General features: G+C 42.4%; 1 long non-coding RNA gene across 3 annotated transcripts in view; it reads left to right on the top strand.

Annotated features, from left to right (window-relative positions):
• The window catches only part of LOC144372342 (uncharacterized), a 69751-nt gene extending 55901 nt beyond the window's left edge, over positions 1 to 13850 (top strand). For all 3 annotated transcript variants that reach the window (XR_013432357.1, XR_013432359.1, XR_013432358.1), the window contains 4 exons: positions 10237 to 10363; positions 10690 to 10821; positions 11782 to 11906; positions 13413 to 13850. This is a non-coding gene — a long non-coding RNA (uncharacterized LOC144372342). The remainder of the gene's footprint in view (positions 1 to 10236; positions 10364 to 10689; positions 10822 to 11781; positions 11907 to 13412) is intronic.
• Positions 13851 to 22864: the final 9014 nt, after the last annotated feature.

Genomic DNA, 22864 nt, shown 5'->3' with positions numbered 1-22864 from the left:
AAGTGAGTCAAAGACTCAGCCTGAATGTGAGCAAAATAGTAGGAGAGACCACCATCTCTTCTCTCTCCACTTCCCCACTTGACCAAGTGTGCTGACCCACTTGACTACTGTTCCCTGTGAGTGCCAAATACTAGGTTTCTTAGATTTTGAATGTGAACTTGCACCAGTGAACCTTCAGGGACTTTCATACCTAAGGATACAAACAGGGGAGCATATGGTGCATTTTCTACCCCACAACCCCCACCTTCTTGTACTGAGTAACTACCAGTTTACTTGGTTCTCCTGAGTGAAAATAGTCATTGGTGAACATTTCAGCCTATGTGACCTTGTGACTCAATCTATTTTTCTACTATACCTAAATATTAGAGATATGTATATAGACATGTACTTGTGTGCATGTATATATGTATGTGTTCTGTTTCTCTGGAGAACATCAAACTTGTACACTGATAAAAAATTCTTTCTAAGATATATATAAAACCCAAAGAACTTAAAAACATCATACCACAGGGACACAGCCACATCAATGTTTATAGAAGCACAATTCATAATAGCTAAATTGTGGAACCAATCTTGATGCCCTTCAGTAGATAAATGGATAAAGAAAATGTGGTGTGTATACACAATGGAATATTACTCAGTAATAAAAGAGAATTAACATTCTTTAGTCCAGTCCAGGTGACAGCAAAATTGACTATCACAGCTAGAAATATGCATTGGAATATCTTCTCTAAGTTGATATCTTGCCAATTTGCTTTCTGTTTTTGAATTTTAATATATTTTTTGAAAAACAAATCAAAAATTTGCATTCATGAGTTCTGCATCTTTGGATTCAATCAATAATAAATTGAACATATTTCAGAAAAAAATGTATCTGTACTGAATATAACAGACTCTTTCCATGACATTATTCTCTAAATAATATAGTAGAACAAAACCACATAAAGAGATGATTTAAAGCATATGAGGGATGGAATTTTCTACATCAGACTAATAAGTCCATCAGCTTTAAATTCACTGTCATAGAAAGTCTCAATTCACATACCACATGCCTGTAATCCCAGCAGTTCAGGAGGTTGAGGCAGGAGGATGGAGTTCAAAGACAGCCTCAGCAAAAGTGAGGTGCTAAGCAACTCATGAGACCCTGTCTCTAAATAAAATCAAAATAGGAGTGGGGATGTGGCTCTGTGGTTAAGTGCCCCTGAATTCAATCCCTGGAACAGAGACTTCCTCCTCTGAAAACTCATGAGCCCAGTCTTTACTGTCCACAGTTCCATCGGCATTCTGGTCTGTGAGTTTTCATCAGAATCACCCATTAAACTCTGCTCACAACAACCTAAAGATTTTCCAACTTGCATTCCTAATCTTTTCAAAATTGTGCCCACAAGTTCCAAAAAGAATCTGAAACATGTGGTTAGGTTAGTTACAGCAACCACGGTACTTCTTGGTATGAATTTTTGTTTTAGTCAACTTTTTCAGAATACCAGAGAAGAAAACACAGAGGAGGAAAAGTATTTTTTGGCTCATGGATTCAGATGTCTCTGACTACAGATTGCTGACTCCATAGCACTGAGGACATCATGGTGGAAAGACATAGAGGAGGAAAGCAGCTCAGGACATGGCAACAAGCAAGCAGAGAGAGTTCCTCCAACCAGGGACAAAATGTAAACCCAAAGAGACACCCTCAGTGACCTACCTCCTTCAGTTACACCTTGTCTACCTACAGTTGCCATCATTTAATCTGCATTGGTGGATTCATTCACTGACTGGGATAAAACTTTCATAATCCCATCATTTCACCTGGAATATCCTGTAACAACATTTTTCAAACACTGAAAGATAATGGGTGCCAACCAAGAATATTGTATCCAGCAAAACTAAGCTTCAGGTTTGACAATGAAATAAAAATCTTCCATGATAAACAAAAGTTAAAAGAATTCACAGCCAGAAAACCAGCACTGCAAAGCATTTTGAGCAAAACACTACACGAAGAGGAAATGAAAAACAACAACAAAAACCAACAGTGGGAAGTACCTCAGTAAAGAGGTGGGGGATAAAAAACTAATCAAAGAGAAAAAAACAAGCCAAATTTTAAAAAATAATTAAATAAATAAACAAACATGATTGGAAGTACAAAGCACATTCAATAGTAACCCTAAAAGTTAATGGCTTAAATTCACCAATTAAGCAACATAGGCTAGTAACCTGGAATAAAAAAGCAGATCCAACAATATGCTGCCTTCAGGAGACTCATCTGATAGGAAAAGACATACACAGGCTGAAGGTGAAGGGTTGGGAAAAGTCATACCACGCACATGGACCTTGGAAGCAAGCAGGTGTGGCTATACTCATATCAAATAAAATTGACTTCAAGTCTAAATTAATCAAAAGGGATAAAGAAGGACACTATATATTGTTAAAGGGAACCATTCACCAATAAGACATAACAATTATCAATTTATATGCCCCAAACAATGGTGCTGCTGTGTTCATAAAACAAACTCTCCTCAAGTTCAAGGGACAAATTGACTATAACACAATAATTATGGGTGACTTCAACACACCTCTCTCACCACTGGACAGATATTCCAAACAAAAGTTGAATAAAGAAACTATAGAACTCAATTACACAATTAATAACCTAGACTTAACTGACTTATATAGAATATATCAACCATTAGCAAGCAGATATACTTTTTTTTCTCAGCAGCACATGGATACTTCTCAAAAATAGACCATATATTATGCCATAGGGTAACTTTTAGCAATTATAAAGGAGTGGAGATAATACCATGCATCTTTTCTGATCATAATGGAATGAAATTGGAAGTCAACAATAAAAGAAGGAGGGAAAAATCCTTCATCCCTTGGAGATTGAACAATATGTTACTGAATGATCAATGGGTTACAGAAGACATCAAGGAGGAAATTAAAAAATTCATAGAGACAAATGAAAACACAGACACAACATATCAGAATCTATGGGACACAATGAAAGCAGTTGTAAGAGGAAAATTCATTGCTTGTAGTTCATTCCTCAGAAAAAGAAAAAACCAACAAATAAATTATCTCACACTTCATCTCAAAGCCCTTGAAAATGAAGAGCAAAGTAACAGCAAATGTAGTAGAAGGCAAGAAATAATTAAAATCACAGCTGAAATCAATGCAATTGAAACAAAAGAAACAACTGAAAAAATTGACAAAACTAAAAGTTATTTTTTCAAAAATAAATAAGATTGACAGACCCTTAGCCATGCTAACAAAGAGAAGAAGAGAGGGAACTCAAATTACTAGCATACAGGATGAAAAAGGCAATATCACAATATACAGATAATAACTAGAAATTATTTTAAAATCTTATATGCCAATAAAATAGAATATAGTGAAGGCATCAATAAATTTCTTAAGTCATATGATCTGCCCAGATTGAGTCAGGAGGATATACACAACTTAAACAGAATAATATCAATTGAGGAAACAGAAGAAGCCATCAAAAGATTACCAATCAAGAAAAGCCCAGGACTGGATGGGTATACAGCAGAGTTTTACAAAACCTTTAAAGAAGAACTAATACCAATACTTTTAAAGCTATTTCACAAAACAGAAAAAGAGGGAGTACTTCCAAATTCATTCTACTAGGCCAACATCACCCTGATCCCTAAACCAGATAAACACACTTCAAAGAAAGAAAACTACAGACCAATATCTCTAATGAACATAGATGCAAAAATCCTCAATAAAATTCTGGCAAATCGGATACAAAAACATCAAAAAGATTGTGCACCATGATCAAGTAGGATTCATACCTGGGATGCAAGGCTGGTTCAATATACGGAAATCAATAAATGTAATCCACCACATCAATAGACTTAAAGATAAGAACCATATGAACATCTCGATAGATGCTGAAAAAGCATTCGACAAAGTACAGCATCCCTTTATGTTCAAAACATTAGAAAAACTAGGGATAACAAGAACTTACCTCAACATTGTAAAAGCTATTTATGCTAAGCCTCAGGCTAGCATCATTCTAAATGGAGAAAAACTGAAGGCATTCCCTCTAAAATCTGGAACAAGACAGGGATGCCCTCTCTCACACTCCTATTCAACATAGTTCTCGAAACACTGGCCAGAGAAATAAGACAGACGATAGATATTAAAGGCATAAAAACAGGAGAAGAAGAACTGAAATTAGCACCATTTGTGGATGACATGATCCTATACCTAATGGACCCAAAATGTTCTACCAAGAAACTTCTAGAACTAGTAAATGAATTCAGCAAAGTGGTGGGATATAAAATCAACACTCATAAGTCTAAGGCATTCCTGTATATCAGTGACAAACCCTCTGAAAGGGAAATCAGACAACCACCCCCTTCACAATATCCTCAAAAAAAAAAAATACTTAGGAATCAACCTAACAAAAGAGGTGAAAGACCTTTACAATGAAAACTACAGAACCCTAAAGAGAGAAATAGAAGAAGACCTTAGAAGATGGAAAGACATACCTTGTTCATGGATAGACAGAATTAATATCATTAAAATGGCCACATTACCAAAAGTACCCTATAGGTTTAATGCAATGCCAATCAAAAGACCACAACATTCCTCACAGAAATAGAAAAAGCATATGGAGAAATAAAAGACCCAGAATAGCTAAAGCAATTCTAAGCAGGAAGTGTGAATCAGGAGGTATAGCAACACCAGATTTCAAACTGTACTACAGAGCAATAGTAACAAAAACAGCATGGTACTGGTACCAAAACAGGCGGGTGGACCAATGGTACAGAATAGAGGACACAGAGACCAATCCACAAAATTACAACCATCTTATATTTGATAAAGGGGCTAAAAGCATGCAATGGAGGAAAGATAGCATCTTCAACAAATGGTGCAGGGAAAACTGGAAATCCATATGCAACAAAATGAAATTGAATCCCTTTCTCTCACCATGCACAAAAATTAACTCAAAATGGATCAAGGAGCTAGAAATGAAACAAGAGACTCTGCATCTAACAGAAGAAAAAGTTGGCCCTAGTCTCCATCTCGTGGGGTCGGGCTCCAAATTCCTTCATAGGACACCTATAGCACAAGAGTTAAAATTAAGAATCAACAAATGGGATGTATTCAAACTAAAAAGCTTTTTTCTCAGCAAGAGAATAAGTGAGGTAAATAGGGAGCCTACACCTGGGAACAAATTTTTACCCCTCACACTTCAGATAGAGCACTAATCTCCAGAATATACAAAGAACTCAAAAAGTTATAAAACAAACAAACAAACAAACAAAAAACATAACCCAATCAACAAATGGGCCAATGATCTAAACAGACACTTCTCAGAGGAGGACATACAATCAATAAACAAATACACGAAAAAGTGGTCACCATCTCTAGCAGTCAGAGAAATGCAAATTAAAACCACTCTAAGATACCATCTCACTCCAGTAAGAATGGCAGCCATTATGAAGTTAAACAACAACAAGTGCTGGTGAGGATGTGGGGAAAAGGGTACAATTGTACATTACCGGTGGGACTGCAAATTGGTGCAGCCAATTTGGAGGGCAGTATGGAGATTCCCTGGAAAGCTGGGAATGGAACCACCATTTGACCCAGCTATTCCCCTTCTCAGACTATACCCAAAAGGCCTAAAAAGAGCATACTACAGGGACATAGGTACATCAATGTTCATAGCAGCACAATTCACAATAGATAGATTGTGGAACCAACCTAGATGCCCTTCAACAGACGAATGGATAAAAAATGTGGCATTTATACACAATGGAATATTACTCAGCATTAAAAAATAACAAATCATGGAATTTGCAGGGAAATGGATGGCATTAGAGCAGATTATGTTATGCAAAGTTAGCCAATCCCTAAAAAAAAATGCCGAATGTCTTCTCTGATATAAGGGAGGTGGCTCAAAACAGAGTAGGGAGGAAGACCATGAGAAGAAGATTACCATGAAATAAAGAAAAGAGGTGGTAGGGAATGGGAGGGAGAAGGGGAATTGCATGGAAGATGGAAGGAGACCCTCATGGTTACACAAAATACATAAACGCTAGTGTGAGGGGGGAAGGGAAGAAAATAAAAAGAGAGAGATAAGTGTCACAGTAGAATGGGTAGAGAGAGGTGATGGGAGGGGAGGGGAGCAGGGATAGGGAGGACAGCAGAATACAACTGACACTAAGATTGCTGTATGTATACACATAGATGTATAACCAGTGTGATCCTGCAATTTGTATATGTGGAAAATTGAGAATTCATAACTTATTTGAATCAAATGTATGATATGTCAAGATCATTGTAATGTCTTGAACAACTAGTGATATAAAAAGAATATTTGGAGTTCCAGAAAGAGAGAGCAGAAAAAATTGGGCAGAAAGAACATTCAAACACATGTTGTTTGAAAAACCAAAATAATTAGTAATCATCCGAAGGGTTTAAAATAAATAAAATGTAATCCTGGATAGAAATACGAAGCTGGAAAGAGGACACATATGTATAAATGAGGATTAGCCTTGGCTGCATGTAAGAGCCAGAGCAATATCATGTAATTTGAGGTGCATACATAAGAGCAATGTGAGAGAAATTAACAAAAAGGGGATGTGATTGGAATTAAAGGACCTAGTAGTTTTAGAAAACAGGCATCATGTGATGTTAGGTAGGTAAGGAAATCTCTTGTAAGTGAATCCGTAATTACCAATTTAATGTAACAGAAGTCTGACACTATGAATGTACAGTGCACAGCATAATTTAAATCTGTGAAGATTTAAATCTGATGTGCTCATAAATTGCATGTGGTTGTGTACATTGGAAAAAAATATCATGAAAAGTGTTCGCTATGCCCAAGTTTTATAAGAGCATCAGTAAATTCCAAGGATTATAACCAAGATATACAAGTGAATATGTCCACAAAGAGATACGTAGATGACTGTGCATAAAAGATCTAACTTTATGGCCGATTTTTGGATACAATCTAACTGACTTAACTACAAATGTATAGATTGTGGAATATTCACAGAACAACTGTATATAACAACTATAACATTTACTATTTTGCAGCAGGAATCCACTGTATCTCAAACAGAAAGATAAGGGAAAGATGCTAGAAACGAAAGTATGCTTACTTCAGTGTACATGATGTTCCAATCCAGGAACAAGAAAACTATTTGACAATCTGCAGAGTAACAATTTCCTTGCTAGAGGTTAGAGACAAATGTTGACTTGGAAGACATACAAAGGAAGTTTGGAGAGCTCTATATCTTGATCTGAAAGATGAATATACAAAAAATGCTTGTTTGTACAATTCATATTTCTTCAATTTATACAGTGTGCCTTTTCTGTGTTTGAAGACCAAACTATGTCCTTATGTTATATGAACATCTACTAAAGGTGGCACATTTACAGACATACTACTTTTAAAGAAGCATAAAATGTACCCAGAAAAATGCTAAAAGCCTTGAAAACTGGGAGAGGAAATAGTTCAGTAAAACTATATTTCAAATAATTAGAAGTATAAATATAAGATGTATGTATAAATTATATGTATAAATATAAGAGACTATAACAGGAGACATGCAATGTTTGAAATATCTGTTGAAGAAGACACAACAGTTGCTCTAAATAGTGGAAGACTGTTTAGCTGGAGCAGAAAGCTGGAGATCTATCAGAATGAGGTGAAATACAACATGAAAAAAAATCATTAAAAAGTTCAAGACTTGATAGAATTATGAAAATTCTACAAGGTATGAGATTGACACATGGAGAGGATATTGAGAATGCTAAGGAGAAGTGAGTCAAAAGGAACAAAAAGAATTAGCAATTTCATCCATGTGACTTACAAATACTTTCTCCCATTCAGTGGGTTAACTTTTAACTCTGTTGATAAGAGTTTTTGAGACTCTCTGATGCACGTATGTTTTTAACTAATTTTTACTCTTAATGATGCTGGTTTTAGTGTCAATCCAAGAAATAACTGCCAAATCCAATGTCATGAAACATTTCCCTGTATTTTCTTTTTCAGTTTTTGCTCTTACTCTTAGGTCAATTATTTCTTTGTATGATTTTGAGTTATTTGTTTATTCATGGATCAAGTTAAGTATTCAACTTAATTCATTTTTAGTATCTGATTTTCCCTACACACTTTACTGAAAAGATTGTCCTCTCTCCCATTCAACTGTGTCCCTGGCTGAGCATCATTAAACCTTAAATGTGAAGTTTTCTTTGTGAACTCTGGAGCTCACAGCTGGGTGTCTGTGTTTATGCCAATACTGTGAAGATGGAATCTTTTAATTTTTAATTTGTTTGATTGATGTATAATTCACAAGTATATTTTTTGGTCATTTTCATAATTTTCAGTTGGATTAATGATTTTTGTTTTGCTTTCTTTTTTGTTGTCTATGTAGTTGTGTTAGTTCCTCATATATTTTGGATATTAACCCATTATTAGTTATATGGTTTACAAATATTTTCTACCATTCTATGGGCTGTCCTTTTATTCTGTCAATAGCTTCTTTTCTGTGATGAAGCATCCTAGGTTGCTGCAGTCCCATTTGGTTATATTTTGGAGAGAGAGAGAGAGAGAGAGACAGAGACAGAGAGAGAGAGAGAGAATTTTTTAATATTTATTTTTTAGTTTTCGGCAGACGCATCTTTGTGTGTGGTGCTGAGGATCGAACCCAGGCCGAACACATGCCAGGCGAGCACACTACCACTTGAGCCACATCCCCAGCCCCTCATTTGCTTATTTTTGATTTTGTTATTATAGCTTTTGATGTGACATAAAAAACAATTATTACTAGTACCAACATGATAGAGATTTCCCACATGCTTTCTCTAGGAGCATGCCTGCATATGTTATTTTATATGTATTGCTGATTCTTCATAATTATTTTGCTTGGAGGTGTTTTGATGAGCCAGCGTTCAAATATCTAGATCCTCTGAAGGTTGAAGGTAGTTGACACTTTGAAATGCATTTCAACACTGGGTTATTCTTAGCTCTTGAACAGGAAACACAAGAGAAAGTGAAGTTCACTACTGTGAGGTCTGCTTCCTTAAGGCAGAGGGTCACCCTCCAGCAGTTGTGCTGCATTGATTGTTGTCATAAGACAAAAATTAGGCACTAAATAATCCATTCATTTCTTGTATCTTTCTTGCTCTTAATTTTTGTTTTTTTCTTACTATGGAAAAAAAGGAAGGAAACATTTGATTGACAAATAATATTAAATGGATAAATTTTATCTTAAGTTTCCTGAGTATCTTGAATTTCCCTTATTGAAAATTCATACAACTCTTTTGTTGATTCTTGGACTTCAGTATGAAAGGAGAAGGAATAAATATGAAACTGTTCATGTTACAGTCTCAATGTCTTATCTAAAATAAAAAAGCAAAACCTTTTTCTTTTATCTTCTTGGCATATTCTATAAATTTTTATGAGGAAAACTTAAAAGAAGCTTTAAGTACAGTTTAAAACATTGAAATTCACAGTCTTCAAAATCTTTTTGGGTTCTCTATTCCTCATCTCACCAGTGAACCATATTTATAGACACCTTCTTTGGAGGACAGAGGCCTGTGTCCTCAAAAATGTAAACTGACATGGAATCTTAGGAGACCAGGAAGAGAACTTGTAAGACACTGAATGATTAGGTAGTAAATGGAATATTGCTTCACTGCAGTTTGGTGTGGGTGAGCTAGGCTTAGCAGAGAGATTAATATCTACAGAAGAAAATCCATATTCTTCCCATGATGTCTAACCTTAAAGGTAAATATTATTTTTTGTCAATTATCTGTTCGAGCCTTGTTAAAGAGTCTTAGTTTGGTACATTTTCCCAAAATATATTAAAAACAATCTTTATTTTTGTGAAATCATGTGTACAATTTCATTTGTTTGTTTGTTTTAGCGATTGAATATGACTTTGGGTTAAATTATTTAAGATTACTTTGTGGTTCAAACTCATCTTTCCATTTCCCAGGATTTGTTTTTTTCTTCCAGGATTGTGACTCCCCTTTTTATGTAGAAGCCATTTTCCATGACCTGTTGAATTCAATATTAAGTGTATCGATAACAAATGATAAAAGGTGAAGTTGCTTCCCTATTGAGGTGACTAGCCACATGGTAGAATGATCCCTGAGCAGGCACCGTTTTTAAATGAAGGCCCAGGAAAATGTCAGTGCTGGCACAGGGTGCCCCAAGACACTACTGCCTAGGATGCAATTGTTGTTCTTTTCTTACAGGGAATCTCCCTTGCATCTTGATTTAAGGCTGTTGCTCCCCACACAGGCCAGAGGAGAGATGAGTGACCTCACACAGTGACAAGGAGCAGAATCCTGAAGGACCTGGTTCTGTAGGATCAGATAGAATGTAAGACTGTTACCAGAGTTTTTCTTAACACCACTTATTTAAAAAACTTTTTTTCTTTGATTTTTCATTCTGTACCAGTAAATTGAGAAGTTCTTTTACTAATAAACACCTGTGGGTTATCTGGTATTTGTAAGGAAGTTATGATGGGAAATACATCAAATCGTAACAACTCACCACAAGGAATTTCATATCTATTACCTAAGGCATGGAATTATATCTTCTTTTCCTCTTACTTAAATGGGGCTTTCAGCTTTCGATGTGCAAGAGACAGACTCATGCTTTTATCCTTTTCATGACCTTCAAAAGAATGCTTTTGTGGATTTTAGGTCCCATGGAAAGCAGCTTCCAAAACCTGCATCTAACATTCTCCAGCACTGTAGCTGGGATGCAGATGAAAGAGTCTTCAACTGGCTCAAGACCACCTTTGCATCTGGAGGCTTCCCCCATCAGACTTGTGGGTATGAGAGCTGTGTCCTTTTCCACATTACCTGGGAGCAAAACAAGCTGGACAGCATTCAGCTCTCAGATTAATCCTAGACACCCTGCACTGTCTGGGACTTGCTGTCTTAGAGTGGCAGCTCCAAAATCATGTGACCATGTTCTAACCAGGTGCTGTCACATGGTTCTTCCATATTTCCACAAACAAACTGACTTAATCTGTATCTATGTACCAGCAAGAGATGTTTTATGTCACCTTGTACACAGAGGAGGGCCTGTCCTGCTGTCTCCTCCCACTTCATCCAGCAGGTTGTCTCACCCCACTGCACCCACCATGGGATTTGCATACTGTCCCACAGGAAGGCTCTTTCTTACAAATCTGAGAAAACACTCAGCTCTAATCTGGCCTTGACTCACCAGGGCTGCTCAACTTAACCTTCTGCTGTGCCCTGCTCAGCTCCTGGGGCTGCTGATGCTCTGGGTCCCTGCTGAGGCCGAGGGATTTAGGAAAGGAGAATGGGGTAAAAGGGTCCCATTTCTTGTCATATTTATTCTTTCCTTGCAGTAGAGGCAAGTATTTTGTGTTCCATGGAATGGTATTTCATACTTTTCCTGTTAGAATTAGGATCCACTTAACAATGACCAATGCCCTAATGGAGATCTTGGATAACACAGAACACATTGTGACTTATATATAAAATAGTAAATTATTTCTTACAGGTTTATGTTTTCTTGGTATGAATCAGAAAATTATTTGATACTTTTAGCATTAGCATCCACTCAACAATAACCAGTGTTCTAATGAAAATCATGAATAACAAATAGCACTTTGTGACTTATATATAAAATAGCAAATTATTTTTGTAGGTTTATTTTTTCCTGGCATGCATCAGAAAATATTGAAATAAGTAGCAGACTGAAAATAATGAATATTGATCACAGTATTGGTATGTAACCTTGCTTTTCTGTCATCTTTTCAGGATCCAGTGGCAATGTTGTTATGACCCAGACTCCTGTCTCCAAGCCTGTCACCCCTGGACAGCCCCCTGCCATCTCCTACATAGTAATGGAAACACCTATTTGTGTTAGTTTCTTCAGAAGCCAGGCAAGTCTCCAAAGCTTCTCATCTACAAAGTTTCCAACCAATTCTCTAGGGTCCCAGATGAGTTCAGTGTTAGTGGGTCAGGGACAGATTTTGCACTGAGAATCAGCAGGGAGGAGGCTGAGGACGCTGGAGTGTATTACTGCAGGCAAGGTACACAAGCTCCTCCCACAGTGTGCAGCCCCAAACAAAAATCTCTTTGCTATGGTGACTCAGCAAATATACTTTATGTCCCCAACAGGAAGCAGGATCTTAGGTTTCTATTACTGCGTTCTTTCTATCACACTGTGTTCTGACATGTGACTGACATGGCTCCTTATTATATCAGATGCAAATTTGGAACACTACTTTAAACAGATCTGTTGAAAGCTATATGTGCTGCTTGTCTAACAACAGTTTTTTTTGAGTCTGCGTGAGAGGAAGATGCTGAGGAACTCAGGGAACAGGCTGACAGCTCATGATTCACATATTCAGGCTTCTATTCTGCAGCTGCCCTGAATGGAGGAGCAGCAGGAGGAGAGAGGCGTGACAGGCAGAGCTGAGTGACAGCTCAGCCCAACTCTTCCTCATTTGCCCACAGTTGTTGAGAAATTACTCCACATGAAAAGCAGGTCATTGGTGCAGATCAATGGAACAGAAGTCCAGTACCTGCTGGAAATGAATGGTGGGCTGTTATTTTTCACATATTTAGTAATATTCAGAAATTCCATTTTCTCACTGACCTAATTTCTCACATCCACTTTACCATCTACCCTTTTGATGAACATGTTTAGGAAATCATATGATACACCAACCCTTAGAGAAGGAAGAAGTGGATTATTTATAGCAATGTTTGCCTTTTGAGCCCAATCAAGGCAGATATAGATCCTAATCCAACATATTTTATTTGCCCCAGTTACTGTTCACTGATTGAAAAGGCAGTTCACCCCATTCTTATTGTGAGTTTTGAAAATAAAGGGCAGAAACTGAATAATGAAGAACAAGTATACACCATGTAGCACAGAAAAAATAGAGGTTTTTATTTTTTACCTCAAATTTTAGGAATTTTATAAATATCTTCAACAGTTTTCAAGATGAGAATTTTAATCTTTTGCTAAAAGAAAATATAAAAGTGGATTATTTTCATGACATCATCATTACATGGAATTGAATTTGATTTTATTTTACTTGTAAATGGATACAGATGGTTTGCTTTCAACAGGTCTATTTGAAGAAGTGCTCCAAATTTACATCTGATGTAACAATGGGTCATTTCAGTCACATGTCAGAACACAGTGTGATACACAGAATGCAGCGATAGGAACCTAAGATCCTGCTTCCCATTGGGGACAGAAAGTAATTTGAAATGATTTTATATCAAGAGTTTGGATCATGGCAAGTCCATTTAAAATCCTAATGGTTCATATCCATTAGGTTTAAAAATTGTGTAAGGGTATCTGTATGAATTTCTTGTGAAATGTTAGTCTTCTCTCCTTAACTTGTTCCACAAATCATTTGCATTTCCTACAGAATCCTGCCCAGTGACAGATGGAAGAAGATCATCTTCAGGAATGTGAAAGAGAGCTGGGGATGTGGCTCAAAGGAAGAACGCTCACCTTGAATGTGGAAGGCACTGAGTTCGATCCTCAGCACCACATAGAGATAAAATAAAGATATCGTGTTTATCTACAAATAAAAGTATTTTTTAAAAATGTGAAAGAATGAATCCACAGTCAAGACACTGGGTCCACAGACCCCAAATCCCACACGTTGTTGTGACATCTACCTGCCATGAGAATGCGAACAAACTTGACTTTTAAAATAAAGCCCAGAGGCCAGATCTCAGAAGCCCTGAGGAAGTATCTATGTCCTGCCCAGGAGGGACCCTCAATCTTGGGAGCTGTGCCCAGCTCAGGCCCAGGACTGCTGGGGCTCTGTACTCACTGGGCCAAGTCTCCCCATCAGCAATTTATGAGCATTTTTAATTTCACTTTGTGATCTGCAATGACCACAACCTGGCAATGATGACAGTTCCCTGAGGACTCATGGAGTGGGGTCAGAACTAAGGGTCAGCAGTGGGCCAGGATGTGTGAGAGGGCAGGACCACAGCTCTGAGGACAGTGCAGCCCTGTGTGCAGTGACGGTGACTTGCCCTCGTGAATTCAGAGGAGACGCCACTGAGTGATGTGCCCTCAGATGGGGTCCTGTGAGTCCCAACCCTACTTCCACTAAAAAATACCAAGAAACCCAAGCACATAGACAAGAGTCTCCTCCTTGCTCAAGTGCTGTGGGTTCCCCTTTAGTGTCACTTACCCACAATGCAACAAGTGTAATCAAGGGGCTTTGCCCATGAGATTGTCTTCCTAAGAAAAACTCTGGGGCTAGATCTTCTTCAGTGAAACTGTATCTGTCTCTTGTCAAATCCAACATCAGGTGATAAAAACATGGGAATACTGGGAGCAGAGAGGACAGCCACCCACTCAGGGATGGCAAGCCCTCTCTCTCCTCCTGAGTTTCCTGCAGCTGTTGCAACATATCCCAGGACCTCTCGGGCTCCACACAGCACACATGGAGCCCACAGTTCTGGAGGTCACAGGCTCTCTCAGACGGTGTTCCTTCTGGAGGTTCCCGAGGAGAGAATCTTAGTCTGCCTTTCCTCCTCCAAGATGCTCCCAATCCCTGATCCTTGCCCCTTCCTCCATCATGGCACCATCCTCCTCATTGTCACTTCCCCTTCTGAGTTGACTGTCACAAGGCCAATCTATAAAGAGACTAGAATAAAATGTGACTCGGGGTCCTCTGGCTTGAGGATTTAAAAGCTGGTGATTTGATTACACTGGCCCTCATGTTGCACAGATATTTGATAAAGGCTGCCTTGATCTTGGACAAACAGAAAGGAATCACTCCATAAATCCAATCTAGGAGACATTGGCAAAGGAAAATAAATATTTCTGGAATTTTCTTAATAATAGAGGAGGAGAGGTGAGATCTCGGACCAGGGATGCCCTGCAGGAATAGGATCTGTTTCTCTCCTAGGTTGAGTCCCAGGACAAAGAGGACTATGCAGTCACTCCATTACGAGCCACACTGCTGAGGATGGTGGCAGCTCAAGCCCACATGGAAACAGAGAAAATGCCCCTGGTGACTCCAGCTGAGCTGAGGGGCTGGGATGTGTGCCTCTCCTGCCATTTCCCTCTGGAACTGTCCTGGGAATGGTCAGCCCAGGCCCTGTGTCTGCCTTGTGTGCAGCACAGCTGCCTCCTGAGCCTCAGAGAGCAGACTGAGCATAGGTGTCCCTAGGGAATCAGCACAAACACAGTGTGGCATCAAAGGACAAGGCACCAGTAAGGACTGCCAATAAAGTCAGAAAAATGGGGAAAGACTCTCAAACTTGAACAGAGCTTGTTGGAACTGGCTCTGTCTGGGCTGCTTTCTAGCAAGGCTCCTGTAGTTCAGGCCCCTGGAAAGGCAGCAGGTGTGTGCTCAGCCCGTGGTACTGCAGCCAGACCCCTCAGCCTGTATTCAGCAGGGAGACCCCTGGTCCTCAGCTGCCAGGGTATGGATGCTGAAGACACAGCTGGCTCCACTTCCCCTGCTGCTGAGCTGGGATGGACGTCTAAAGCAAAGGCACAGGAGGTGACACAGGAGCTGTTTGAATCTGTGCCCAAGTTCACCTGGGTCCAATTTCTCCTCCATGTGCATCTGTGCTGGCTGCACAGGAGGCTGAGATTCTCCTGGAGAGGCCCACAGGAGGTGGAGCCTGGGTCAGGATGAGCTGCCCCTCACTGCTGCAGGGAAGAGCAGAAGGGGGCATCCATGGTGCATATCAGGGAAATGCACTGGGTAGCAGTGGCTGTCACTTAGTCACCAGGCCTGGCCTCAATAACCAGCCCTTTGTGATGGTGATCTCTGGGAAGCAATGCCACATGTCAGAAAGGGACAGAATAGGGGAGAGCCCAAGTCAAGGATGAGCTGCAGCCATTCAGCCCCTGAGCTCCAAAGAGATCTGCAGCTACAGGTGACAGGGACGGCGAGTGACACACTCACCAAGAGTCATGTTTGAGCATCTGCTGGACTTTTCACTGGCCCTACATAATGAATGACAGCTATTTCAAATAGCTTTTAATGCACTGAACATGTTTCTGAAAAATTATCTAATTTAAAGAGAAGAAACCACTTTAAAGTCACAGATATGCACAGACAACACAGAGTTCTTACCAATCAGGGTCATTTTGGAGTAAGTTAAAGCCCCACCAGCTCTCTGCCAAGACTATACTGTGTGTTCTCTACAAAAAAAAAATTCTCCATCACCATTTAAAAACCACCATGAAATGCTTAATTTATAGAAACCTTTCCGTGCATTTCTCAGTTTGAAAATAGTCTCTAAAATATCTTTTGTTACAAAATGACCCCAGGGAGAAACAAGCTCTCTGCATACCCATTTGTGCTGTACTGGTCTCAGCTGAGATCACTGGGGATGCTCGGCCAGTGATGAGTGACTGAGAAAAGCCAGCCCTGCAGCTGTGCCCAGCCCTGCCCAGCCCTGCCCAGCCCTGCCCAGCCCTGCTGATTTGCATGTGCCCACAGCACAGCCCACTGCCCTGAGGACTTCTTAAGAGGCTGCTCACACCCTGTGCAGGAGTCAGTCCCAGTCAGGACACAGAATGGCCATGAGGGTCCCTGCTCAGCTCCTGGGGCTCCTGCTGCTCTGCCTCCCAGGTAAGAAGGGACAACTCTGGGGGGTGTGCTCAGCCCAGTGGTCAGTGCTGCCTGGCTCTTCAGGGAAGTCCTCCTGAAACATGATTAATTAAGGATAATTATTTTTATGTTTCCAATGTCAGGGGCCAGATGTGACATCATGATGACCCAGTCTCCATCCTCCCTGTCTGCATCTCCAGGAGACAGAGTCACCATCACCTGCAGGGCCAGTCAGAATATTAACAGTTGGTTAGCTTGGCATCAACAGAAGCCAGGGCAAGCTCCTAAACCCCTGATATATAAGGCATCCAATCTGCAACCTGGGGTCCCCTCGAGGTTCAGTGGCAGTGGATCTGGGACAGATTACACTCTCAACATCAGCAGCCTGGAGCCTGAAGATACTGCCACTTATTACTGTGTACAAGGCTACAGTTATCCTCCCACAGTGACACAGGCCATGACAAAAACCTCCCGGGGAGCAGAAGTGTGAGGCTGGGCTGCCCCAGCTGCTCCTCCTGCTGCCTCCACCTGCTGAGGGCACGGCTCAGGGACACCAGGCTCTGGAGGTCTCTAGTAGACTGTGGTAGGAAGGGCCAGGGAGGGTCCTCTGCACCCCACCCTCTTTCCTTCTCAGCCCCAACAGGTGAGACATGACCATTTCCTCCAGGTTTAGTGAGTGACTGTCACTTTACGGAAGGATCCAGCTCTCTGTGTCAGTTTGGATTCCTTCCTCAGATTTGAAATACATGGAATTACAGTCTAAGTCACAACTTTCAAAAACCACAGCTCCTCTGAGGGAAGGTGGAGCCTGTGGATTCCGGAACTAGCCCAGGAGCTCCTCAGGGACACTCACCCAAACTACAGCACAGACAATAATGTGCACACAACTGTTGTGATTCCCACATGCAGCATAGAAAACAGAAAAGGTGCTGGCTGGGGTGTGGATCAGTGGTTAAGTGCCCCTGGGACCAATATCTGGTGCCTACAGCAACAGCAATATCAGCTCACTGTGCTGGTTTATCCTTGAACCCTCCTCTTCCCCAGGCATCCCATAGCAGGTGCCAGTGCCTCTTCTCTGTGGTACCTTGGCCTGGGCAGGACCCACAACAGTTCTACCTACTCATCCTCTGAGGGCTCCCAATCTTACCTTACCTTCTCTGGTGGCAACTTATCATCTGCTTTTGACACGTGTCCATCAAGTTTCCTGGGTCCTGATACACTCCCAGGTGAACTTCTATGAGCCATTTAGTAAGAAGCAGGAGACCGTCACTGCAATAGTTTTGAAACTGGAGTTTCCTGGCTTCTGCAGGCAGGTGGGTTTAGCACAAGCTGCAGCCTCTGGAGCTCTGGAGTATTGTTGCTCTTAACAGGGGCCATGCTCACCAGCCTTGCACAGACCCCAGAAAACAATGCTCACATCTTGGGCTCAGATCACTCCTCTGTCCACATCAAGGTTATGACCATGTGCTCTGCTCAGACATCTGCTAACCTCAAGTAATAAGTCAGTTGTCCCCATTACCATGGCTGCACCGGGAAGGCAGTGCACCTTCTTTGTGCCATTTGAATACAGTCTAGCTTCTTTCCCTCTGGCATAAACATATGTGTAACATCAATGAGGTCACAGAGGTCAAGTTATGCTATAAGGAAAGGGAAGGCTCTTGGGACCCTGGGACACTGTGTGTGTGTTAAGTGGAGCCTCTGCATCTCCTCAAGTCCAATCTCAATGTACCACTTCCATCTTAATGTAAGCAGAGCTGGGCCCAGTTGGTGCTGCCCTGTGCTGAGTCCCACACTCCCCTGTGGTGAGCAGCTCAGTCACTCAGTGCCCAGGGCATGGTGCCAGGGCTCAGGGATGCCTTGGAGCTGCTTTTAGAACAGTCAGTAGTCATTCTTTCTCCTTCCCTCTTCCCTCTCTCCCTTCCTTCCTTCCTTCCTTCCTTTTTTTCTTTCCTTCTGTTTTATTTCTTGGGATTGGCCTGCTCTTCTCTAGTGCTCTGCAGGTCTCTGCTGTAACTCTTATTGGGGACTTGTCAGAGACACACACACTGTCCTCATCTAGTACAAACACCCCTACCCCTAGCAATGTGCTGGGCCCCATGGCCACACAGCAGGGCTCCTGGGTCACAGCACAAGCCTGCTACAGAGTGTCCTGCTCTGGACGCTGCAGCACAGACAGGCTTCCCAGGTAGCTGATGAGTGGTTGGTGCAGCTCACCTCATGGAGGGTGCCATCTCAGCTCTGCACAGAGCCCAGCCAGCACTGATCTTTCTTCTCAGTGATTAGAGGAGCAAGGAGCAATGCCTTGTCCTTCTTCTGAAGGAGAGGAAGCAGCAGCCATAAGATATCTGGGCCCCAACATCTTTTCAATGTGACAGGCCTGTCAGTTGCTGTAGGTCTGCAGCCCACCTCTGAAGAGCATGGTTTTCTCTGGACACCAGAGTTCTTGCCATTTCCTGCTCATCATGTCCAAGCAACATGAGGCCATCCATGTAGAGTCACATGGGGCAGTGCTGCCTGGTGTCCACATGACCACAGTTACTTCAGGCTAGAACAAGAGAGTTATTTGACCTAGAACAAGAGAGTTATCTTTGCCTGAGCTCAGGTCTGAGGCCTGAGCTTCAGTGGATTCCAGAACACTACAAGTTCAGCCAGAGGTCTGTGGCAGGTAGTGTCAGCTCTGTGACTGGGCCCTGTAGCTGGTCCCTGTATCTGTCCTGACAGAGACACTTGGTTACACCATTCTCTGTTTCTGAGCTTTGAAGGCACAGCTGGTACTTGAAGCCTCTCCCACCCCAGCAGAGTTGAACCAGGTCACTTCATGACATTGTCATCTGGGCCATCTGTCACTTTTCAAATTGGAAAAACATTTTCACAGATACACTCCCCTTTCCTTTCAATAGATGTACATATAGTGTCCTTTACAAGTTTTCCCTGGTAGCTAAAGTTGCTCATTTAGTAAATCTCAGGAACGTGGATGACTTCATGTTGCTGGGACATGGTGACCAGGGCTCTGGGAAGTTTTGCCTCCGATGGGACCCAGAGGGAGCCATGGCAGCCCCCAGTCAGCTCCTCTGCCTCCTGTTACTCTGGCTCCCAGGTGAGGGATCATGGGATGGTTCTACACACCTGTGAAAACTCTTTCATTGTGCTTGGGTCCTGTGTCCTGGCACCTCTGTTTAGCAAGCCCACTGATTCAAGCTCTGGTTGCTGCAAGGTCCTGGCTCTACTGTGGAGACTGGGGTATGACCTAGACTGCACAGGTGACCTTTCTGTTCTCTTTACATCTCAGGGACCACAGGAGAAACTGTGCTGACACAGACTACACGCTCATGGCTTTGTTTCCAGGGGAAAGAGCCACCCTCACCTGCAGGGCCAATCAGATTGTTGGCAGCTCCTTTTTCTGGTACCATCAGAGGCCTGGGCAGGCTCCCAGATGCCTCATCTAGAATGCATCCAGCAGGGCCAGTGGCATCCCAGTCCAGTTCAGTGGCAGTGGGTCAGGGACAGTCTTCACCCTCCCATCACAGCCAGGAGCCTGGGGAGGCTGCAGTGTGTTACTGTCTGCAAGACCATGCAGGTTACCACAGTGGTTCCATCCCTGTCAGAAACCTCACAGTCCCTCTGCCACCCTCCCCCTGGGGTACAGCAGCTTCCCCCAGAGGCCGCCAGTCAGATCGTTTGCATTTTTCTCTTCCCACTGCTCCTGGAAAGGTTGTGTGAGTGGAAACCAAGGTTCATTCAGGTCTGAAAGATGCATGGTCTCCTGGGCCCTCTTTGCTTCCCTGGAAGAAATGTGAGTGATTAGAGAGGATGGGGACACTTGGTGTTATTTTCCTATTTACCAGATGAGGATGGAGTCTCTGGAAGAGCCATGAGATCCCAAGCACAGGCAGTTAAAGGTGAATCCCTCAGTGCAGTTTGATTCCCAGACATTTATATCCTCCTCATTTTGACCTCAACAGTATGGGGTTAGATCTGTCCAAGCACAGACACTGTCAAATGGTTCCAGAAATTGCTCCCAGGTCCTGTTCACATTGAAGCCAGGGTAAAAGGGAGGATCTCCCACATTCTGACCCTGGGATGTGGATGCAACCACAGCTTTTTTGCTTTGTGTGCAGCACAAGGAGGCTCTTTCTGCCATTCCTGCTTCTCCACAGATGGAGGGCCCAGGGTTCCCAGGAGGTGGGGATTTGTGGAAGGCGGCTTTCCCAGGACCATCCCATGGAGCTGACATCTGAGTGACCTGTCCTACCTTTCAAAAGAAAAAAATCCTGTCACATTCCTGCCTCCTGGTGTCTGACCCTGAATGGGAAAGAGTGTGAATCCAGTTCTAGCTCAACACACCTGGACATGACTTTCTTTAATAGCCAACCACTGAGGGAGTTGTCTGGTAAAACCTCCAGAACCCACTCAAGGACACTTTGCTATGGTTTTTTCATCAGTGAAAATGCAAGACAATGCCAGCTGTCCTGGCCAAGGAACTTTAGAAGTCACAAGCTCAGTATCTCACATGCAGAACAAGATACCTGCCCCCAAAGGACCATGTTCCTATGAAGAGACACCATGACCTCCTCCACCTGCATGAAGGGCATAAGACTCCCCTCTGACCTCCCAGTCCATGAACAGACTCTGGGTGTTTCCACTTTGTGTTGATTGTATGGATGTCACCTACATATGCCCTGTGGGTGCCCTGGAGCTGCCACCCACTCTCCTGAGCAGGATGCTCACCAGGTTCTGCAGGTGCAGCACCACAGCACTAGCCCCCAGGGAGGGCAGACATCCTTCTAAATATCAGTGGAAGCCTCCACAAACCCTGAACTTCAGCACCCTGCATTCCTGTAGAAGCAGCATGACATGCTGACTCCAAGGACTGTCACCATCTTGATAAGCAGCCAAGACTCCAGGAACCATGTCCCTATCTGCAGCAGCCTCTGAGTGTGTGGGCAGCTGAGCATGGTGAAACTCCTCCCTAGACCTCTGACTCAGAGGTGGAGAACTGTGCAGCATGCACATGGCCTTAGTTTCAGTCAACAGCACCGAAGGGGAAAATTAAAGGAAAAGAAAGAAAGAAAGAGAAAAGTAAAAATAGAAAGAAAAGAAAAGAAAAAAAGATTGTGGACAGTTATTTAGAAGGTTTTTTGATAACTCTTAGAAGAGCAGGGGTGAAGAACTTTGTCCTGCTTTATTTCTGAAAAATTTACAAGAGGACCTGAAGGAGGACATGATGTTTAGAAACATTGCAGCCCTCTTGAGGTCATGAGGTATTACTAAGACTTAAAAACACATGTGGTAATACTGGTAAAGCAGAATTATATACGAAATCTGGATCTTTACTGAGTTTACTAAGATGCTAAACATGACCTATATTCTCCAATCTTCAATCTCTAAAGTACTTTCACTAGTTTGTAAAATTATTCTTACTTCTCCTAAGATATAGTTAAGAGGAAGAGCCTGACTGGCCTTAGACCTGCTGGTCTGGGGAAGATGGGCACCATGATGGGTGTGAGTGTACTCTGTGGGGCTCTGAGGCAGAGAGGGCTGGGTCCATGGGTGGGTCCCTCCTCCCTGCCTCTTACCCATGCTGTGCCAATGTCCAGAAACCCCAAACCCCTCAGTGAGTTTACACATCTTCCTCTCTTTCTGTCTTTATTTCTGTTTTTACCTCCAAAGCATAAACTATCCCCTTGCTTCTGTAATGTCCCCTCCTCCTCCAAGGGTCACCAACACAGAACTGTGCTTAAGGCACAAGGACAGCCTGTCCTCAACCAGAAAGTGACTACAGATCACCACTCACAGCTCAGGGGGCTGACTGTGTCCTGTGGCCCCAGGGAACCATGTTCCCCCCAAGCAAATCTGAGCTGCCCTGGTCTGACCTGGGACACCTGGACACACTGAGCCTGTGTTGATTGACCAGGAGGAGCCCGCCCTGCAGCTGTGCCCAGCCTGCCCAGCCCTGCTGATTTGCATGTGCCCACAGCACAGCCCACTGCCCTGAGGGCTTCTTAAGAGGCTGCTCACACCCTGTGCAGGAGTCAGTCCCCGTCAGCACACAGCATGGCCATGAGGGCCCCTGCTCAGCTCCTGGGGCTCCTGCTGCTCTGCCTCCCAGGTAAGGAGGGACAGTACTGGGGATTTACTAATCACAGTGTGGTCAGTGCTGTCTGGCTACTCAGGAAAGTCCTCTTGCAACATCACTACTTGCAAAGATATTTCTTTTTATGTTTTTAATGGCAGGTGTTAGATGTGACATCATGATGACCCAGTCTCCATCCTCCTTGCCTGTG

This window comes from Ictidomys tridecemlineatus, assembly GCF_052094955.1.
Source record: "Ictidomys tridecemlineatus isolate mIctTri1 chromosome 12 unlocalized genomic scaffold, mIctTri1.hap1 SUPER_12_unloc_5, whole genome shotgun sequence".
NCBI lineage: Eukaryota > Metazoa > Chordata > Mammalia > Rodentia > Sciuridae > Ictidomys > Ictidomys tridecemlineatus.
The sequence above is the reverse complement of the archived record's forward strand: the minus strand, read 5'-3'. Positions and strand labels throughout refer to the sequence as shown.